This window comes from Pezoporus occidentalis, unplaced genomic scaffold (assembly GCF_034315485.1).
Source record: "Pezoporus occidentalis ecotype Australia unplaced genomic scaffold, CSIRO_AGI_Poc_V1 ctg64, whole genome shotgun sequence".
NCBI lineage: Eukaryota > Metazoa > Chordata > Aves > Psittaciformes > Psittacidae > Pezoporus > Pezoporus occidentalis.
The window spans coordinates 641,251-647,992 of NW_026915987.1; the positions used below are offsets into that span (position 1 = coordinate 641,251).

The 6,742-nt window shown below is 41.7% G+C and overlaps 1 long non-coding RNA gene across 1 annotated transcript; it reads left to right on the plus strand.

Annotated features, from left to right (window-relative positions):
- The first annotated feature begins 216 nt into the window (after positions 1 to 216).
- Positions 217 to 4,791, plus strand: LOC134174925 (uncharacterized). Its single transcript, XR_009968838.1, has 2 exons — positions 217 to 285; positions 4,450 to 4,791. It is a non-coding gene; the product is annotated as an uncharacterized LOC134174925 (long non-coding RNA).
- The last annotated feature ends 1,951 nt before the right edge of the window (positions 4,792 to 6,742 follow it).

Sequence of the window (6,742 nt, forward strand, 5' to 3'; positions counted from 1 at the left end):
GCTGCCCCTCTCTCAGTCATTATCTATATAAGTTAAGGTAATGTGTGTTAGACAGGTGAAGTACCAATACCATGGTAGTATTGCAACTCAAAATTGGGCTCAAATTCCTGGGATTTAGCAACCTATATACCCCTAATGGAATTGAGATCCATTTTTCCCTCATCTCCAAAATTCCTCATCCTTTAGGCAGTCACTCCAGTATCCGTACTTCTTTCCAGGTTCTTGTGCAAGGTTTATCACCACAGCATTTGAGCAGCTTCCAGTGTATAAGTGACTTAGTAGCATGTGAGTGCTGAGGTTATTGCAGCTCTACATTTATATGATCAGAATTTCCCTTACTACTGCCTTTTTCTTCCATCCTTTCCTATTTATCTAGTAATTCACCTCTTGGGTCTGAGAGATATGACCTGTGAGAGGATTCCAGGCTGAAATGCCAGTTCAGGAGCTATGATTGAGTTAGTCTCCCATAACTATTAATATTGCACCTCCAAAACTTGTGTATAGGACATTGCAACATGCCCTTACTTGCATTGTCAGCAGCTTGCAATACTGCTACAGGACTTTCCGTCCTCACAAAACAGTTGCACCAAGAGACCTTTATATTCCTTGTTAGTATTTACAGTGGTCTCCTTCTACAAGAGAAAGCAACCTTAAGCAATGCAATCACATCGCTCCCATAGACCTTCTCCACTCTATCGTCCAGTACATGCTTTTGTGTATATAAAGCATGGATCGTGGGTGTGTGGATAGAATAAAATGAGCCTGCTGAAGTCTCTGTGTTTCAGACAAATAGAGCAGACCATGGAAAACAATGTCTTTGTGCTATGCTCCTGCAAACATATGTTGTGTTTGTGACCCCAGCCTATTGTTCACAACAGTGAGATGGAATTACTTTTTCAGTCCAGTGGAAGATAGAGAGTTTCAAATCCCACAGAAGCTTTCAGCTGTGTCTTCTGCTGGGGTTTGGGTGCCTTTGCCAATTCAGGAGCAGAGCTTAGTAGGTAGCTGGCTTGTAATTATCACTCCTTGCTGAAGAACACAAGGGTTAAAGGGACCTTGCTGTGGACGGAGGCTGTGTGTGCATAAGCCTTTTCAAAGTCCCTGAGCATTCATCATCGTTCCTGTCTCCCAGCTAATGAGCAGCTAAAGTGATTTTCTATTGCTTGTAATTCAGCAAAATTGTTCTAACTGTTCGAGGAGCCAAAATTGACAGGCTAATGCGGCCGCTGCCTGAGTGTCTCAATGGCTCATCGAAGGGTGAGCTGATTGCTGCCTCGGTGATCAGCCGAGGTGCTTCAGACCACATCATTTCTGTAATACATCAACAATCTGAAAGCTGAAAACAAAGGCCAGAGGAGAGCAATCATAGGTCAGTGATGAATACTAAAGAGTACAAGGAAGAAAGAAGTATTGTCTTATTCCCTGGTCTTATTTCTCTCTCTGTGTCTCTTTGCTTTCAGTCTCCAGGCAGGGTACTGATAGTTCTGGACCTTTCCTTAATTAAGCAGACTAAGTTAAGGTGGAATTGAGGATGATGTGGGCTGGTTGGGTTTGTTGTTGCCCTAGTAGGTTTGTTGTTGGACCTTGGAAGACTAGAAGGTGGAAAGAGCAGCCACTGAGTACAGGATACATCAGCCTGAGACACATCCTCCGTATATTAGAGCTGGTGTTTGCTGCTCACTCCCCTTCTCATGATCCATGTTTCAGGATTTGGTTTTAGGATTTTGAGGTTTTAGACTGTGGTTTGGGTTGAATTTCTGTTGTTACTTTTCCTCCAATGACAGGAATTAGAGAGTTATTTGAAAACAAACCAGAGCACAGTTGGAAAGGCACAGCAGTGAGAATGCCTGGTTTCCCATACTGTGTATATTGGTCTCTATGATGTCCAAAGTGCTGTGAGCTGAAGACTTGCAGTTTAGAGCTGCAGAGCAGCTCTGCTGTATGTGAATTCTCTGTTGAACTCCTATTGTAGATACTCTTCAAGTCATGGCATAAGGTCTCTGCCTTCTAATCAGCCACCTAACTCCACAGAATCTACAGGAGTTCAGTGTGGTTTAAAGTGCTTTATTTTCTGGCTTAAAAATGGCCAACATGTTCCAACCTTATTGTTTTTAGGAGGTGAACACACAGAGTGACTACATGACCCTCATTTCTTTGGGGAGAAAGACTAAAAAAGCCCCATAATCAAGCTCTCAGTTGTAGGAGCTGAGATTTCAGAGAACTCCCTGAATGGCTGGACTCAAGAGAGAAAAAAAGCACTGGGAAAAACAAGGGTATAGAGAAGTCTAACTGAAGCTTTTAGCATTCTGGACCTAACTCCTTCCTTTTCGTGCTCAGGACATCAGTAAGCATGCAAACCCGATTTTTGCCCAGGTGCTCCACTGCAAACTCAGTGAACCAGGAGATGCCTTTTCATCTGCCTCCTTGCAGACATCGGTGTCCCTCCTGGAAGTTAGTGTGTCTGCCAGTGTGGCTTTCAGGATCACCGGAACTCAAAAGCTTTCTCGCATCATCAAGCGCAGACCCCAGGGAAGTCATTTTCACGTGGTGCTTATGCACTCGGGCCTCTATATCTGAGCTAGACAGCTTGAAACCTTGAAATACTATGGCAATTCTTCTCTGTCCAGTCCAGTCTCATCATCGTTAAGCTCAACTACAGATGAAATTTGAAGGGATTTATCCAGCTACTCTCATCAAAGGCAGCCACTAAAGAGAGCTCTGAATATTTACCCCATGCTGGGTTTATTTATTCCCCAAAACATTTCTTTGGAGTACAAATTAGGTTTTGAACCTAATTCTCAGTGTGGGCTTTGTTTGGTGTGTAAAACCTGAGCTTGTGTGGGCTGACCAGGGGACTGTCTTAGCAACTGCTGCTTTGTCCTCAATAGAAGGTATAATTACCCTAATTTATTCTGAAAGAATGATGGCTCTGCCTTCAAACCTTAGAGATAATCAAGAGACAAACCTAATGCTTTTTCAAATCAGAAGTTTTGGATTCAATTTTTTACCATTATGACCCAGGAGCATGCATCAAACTGTGACTTACAGTGGGTAAAAATAGCCAGGGACATATAGGATCAGGTTCCCTGTCACAGGACCATGAATAACTCGTGCTATGCTGACATTTGGGATCTTTAGATACCATATGGTTGATCTGCACAAACATCATATAAAACGCTGTAGCATAGGTGGGATCTGAACCTGTATTTTCTGAAGCCCAGGAGAAGGTGTTGCCTGTTGAATTGCATAAATAGCATCACTAATTGCTTTTCTGAGACTTGTTTACATTGGTCGTGATTTTAGTGATGGTTGGGGGCACTCAGAGGAGGTTTCTTGAAGGACTTGCTTATGTGCTAATCTTTCTTGGCTTTTAATGTGGAGGATCACATATCTAGAAGCTAGAGGAGAAGATGGGTAGCTGTTGAATTACTGATTTAAGGTACCTGCCTTGCTTTATTAATTACTGAAAGAACCAAAAGATTTTACTTAGCCTAAAGCTAAGAAAAAAGCTAAGAAGCAAAGCTGCCAACATCTTCCTTATTTATTCACAGAATAAAGCCCTCTCATGTTAATTGTCCACATCTCCATCTTCTTCAGAAGGCTTGCCTTTCATATTGCTTGATTTTATATCGTTGGATGCTTAGGATGTTTCTAACCAGAGAAAAAAGCAGAAAAAGACAGAAAGCACAATCTGAAAAGGAGACTTAAATAGAAAAGATGCTTAGATTTAAAGAATTGTCCCCATATTCAATAGCGACGCATTAAATCACTGAAGTTTCAATAACTCGTACAGTATCTCCATGGAGATGTGCACCATATGGAGTTAATTAGTAGAACAACAGAACAATCAATTAGTTCCTTAATAAGTTTTACTAAGAAATGATAACAAACACAAACAATTTATTCAAACAAATGCCTGGACCACAATGATAGTTTAATGGCCTCTGTGAAACTGGCTCCATGCTGAGCCCCTTACTGGTACTTTGATTGATTCTGAAGATATTGAGGGTAAATGTTAGCTTTGGTCCAGCCAAAATGTTTTATCAGGATGATCAATTATTTACAGTATTAGAAGACAGAGAGGAGATTGCTGAGAGGTTTTAATTTAGAAAATGATAATAAAAAAGAGGGGAAAGAAAACCTTAAATAAGAAGATTCCATCAAGACAGTATTTAAACTGGTAGCAATATGTGGTGAGTAAGACAATAGGGATTTGCCCTGCATGCCACATTTAATCCTAGAAATAAATTGGTTTTCTGTATCATATCAAGATTGGTATTTTTGGTATATACATTGGGTAAGAGAATCAGGCATGCACAGGTCATCCATTAACTTGGACATATTCAAAGCGAAGTGATGCTGGGAAGTGGAATCTTGGCAATTAAGTGGTGTAAGTCAGAATGAGCAAAGGGAGTTGGCTGTGGGGTTTTATGTTGATCTGTATCACAGGTATTTGTGTGAGGCTTTTTCTGCATGAAAGGAGGCATCTCTACATGGCACACCTGACTTCTACTGATATCAAGAAGGACTCAAGAGCTCTGGAGAATGCATTACCCATGCCACCAAGGAAAGTTGATATCAAAATTAGCTCCTTTGCTGCACTCAGGGGCTGTGATTAATTGCTTGTTAGCAAGATGTTCAAAGTACCACGATTTATGAGAGTTTGATCAGGCAGATTATGGAATATAACATTTCAATAAATTCATGGTGACTATAGATATATGTTACAATGATAAATAGGTCAAGCTACTATAGACATTTTAGATCCAATAAAGTTATTTTTAGAATGTGTTTATGTGATGGACTAACCTATTATTTACCCAGCTGCATTTTTATGAACTAATCCTTTCCTTTAAAAAACAAGCCCAGACTTCAGGATGGTGTTTTATTGCTACCATCTTCCCCATAATTCTTCTTTCTCCAATAAATAGATCTCTCTTTTGTGGAAACAAACAAAAAAAAATCCTCTCTTTGCAACTTTGGAGGCTGCTCAGGCCTTGCAGCCAGAGGCTGTGTGGGAATGATGCTCAGGATGCAGATTGTGAGCGGTCATACCCAGAGGGGACACATCTGGCAATGCTCTTTGGGGAAACTCATCCACTGAACAGTCTCTCCCAGCTGGGACATCTACAGCAGGGAAACAGGTAATGAAAACTGCTGGCAGAGAGAAATGCAAACTCTTGTGTAAGTCATCAAAGCCACTGTCAATCTGTAGTCTTCATTTCTTTGACCAGTGGGGTGTGTGTGTATATTTGTGTCTGTTTCTGAGGCTTCCTGTTAAATCAGAGCAAAATGGAGACTGCTTCTCTTCATGCCCTTGCTTTAGTAGCATCTTTTACCTGTCAAGCTGGCTGTGGGTTTCCAAGGCAGCCTTTGTTTCAGGAAACAGGTTCAGGACTGCAGTGAGTAGGTGGCACAACCAGCTCTGCTTCTGGTGCAGTGGCTGTCACCTCAGTCCCTGAAGAGGGAAGTTTGAGAAAAAACCTAATACAATCTTTGCAAGTTCCAGTATCTGTGGATTCTCTACAGCACCTTCACTTTGCTTTGCTCTTTTTCTTTGGAGACCATATTAAATGGCTGTCTCAATCTTGTGGATATGGTTTATTATTTCACTAAGGAAAAGGACCAAAATGTCCTTTTCATGTCTGTGTAAACTAAGTCTTCCTCTTGGCTTGTTCCTGCAGGTCACTGTGAGGTGTTTCAGTAACACAGCCCCCATCATCAGCACCCCAGCAGCCTCCACTTGGTGGCTGAGTAGCTGAGGATAAATCTCTGCTTGCAGCCAGGCTGCTGGTTAGAATGTAAATGTCTAAACTTTGGAGAAGTGACCTCTGTTAAGTGGTTTAATGCAGTGTGTTGCCAGGAGCTCATGAATTCTGTATTACAGCAAGTAGTTCCATGAGATTGCAACTATCTTCCTAATAATACAACCTCAACATATTTATCACAATAACTCAGACATAGAGAAAGTATAAATATCTTTGATATGGGGAAATGAACTGGCTGCCTATAGGCATCCTCTTTGCTTTATTGATTTAACCCTTTACGGGTGTCTGTCAGCGACTGCTGCAAAGAAACAGATTCAAAAGGATTAAATGATGATGCTGGGTGTCTGCACAACACGATTCAGCCTGATTCAGTGCTTTACAGATGTTACCAGCAGACCCACAGGTTGGAGATGTGAAGGTTTGCTTTACAGCCTGCTGAAATGAAGCAATCTGTGCATTTGGGGTAGAGAAAAACTAGGTTTCTTTTACTGTGTAGTATATTTAGGTATATTTGGGAGATGGAATGAAGAAGAGTGTGTCCAGCTGAGGCACCCCAGATAACCTCAGGGAGGCAGGATGCTGGTCCTGTTCCTTGGTTGAGGCCATCAGGCACAGCACAATGCTTGGGGTTGCCTCATGCTTTCTGACCCTGTGTGCAGGATCCTGCTGGCCAGATGATCTCAGATGGGTTGTAACTGGTATAAGGTGCCAAAAGCAGAGAATGACAACAGTGGTATTCTGAGAGTGCAGTAATGTGTATTGGGTGACTGCTTTTCCTATATAATACATGAGCCTGGATCAATCTGGTACCAAGGAGTTGTTACCAATGACCTTGGTTTAAACTCCACCCCACTGCTCCCCATGACATCAAGCTCTTTTTCTGTTATGCTGGAGGATAAGAGATCCAATTGACACTTGCTAAACATAACCCCCATTCCCTGTATCTCAGATCTCTCCAGTGATCAGATGATGGC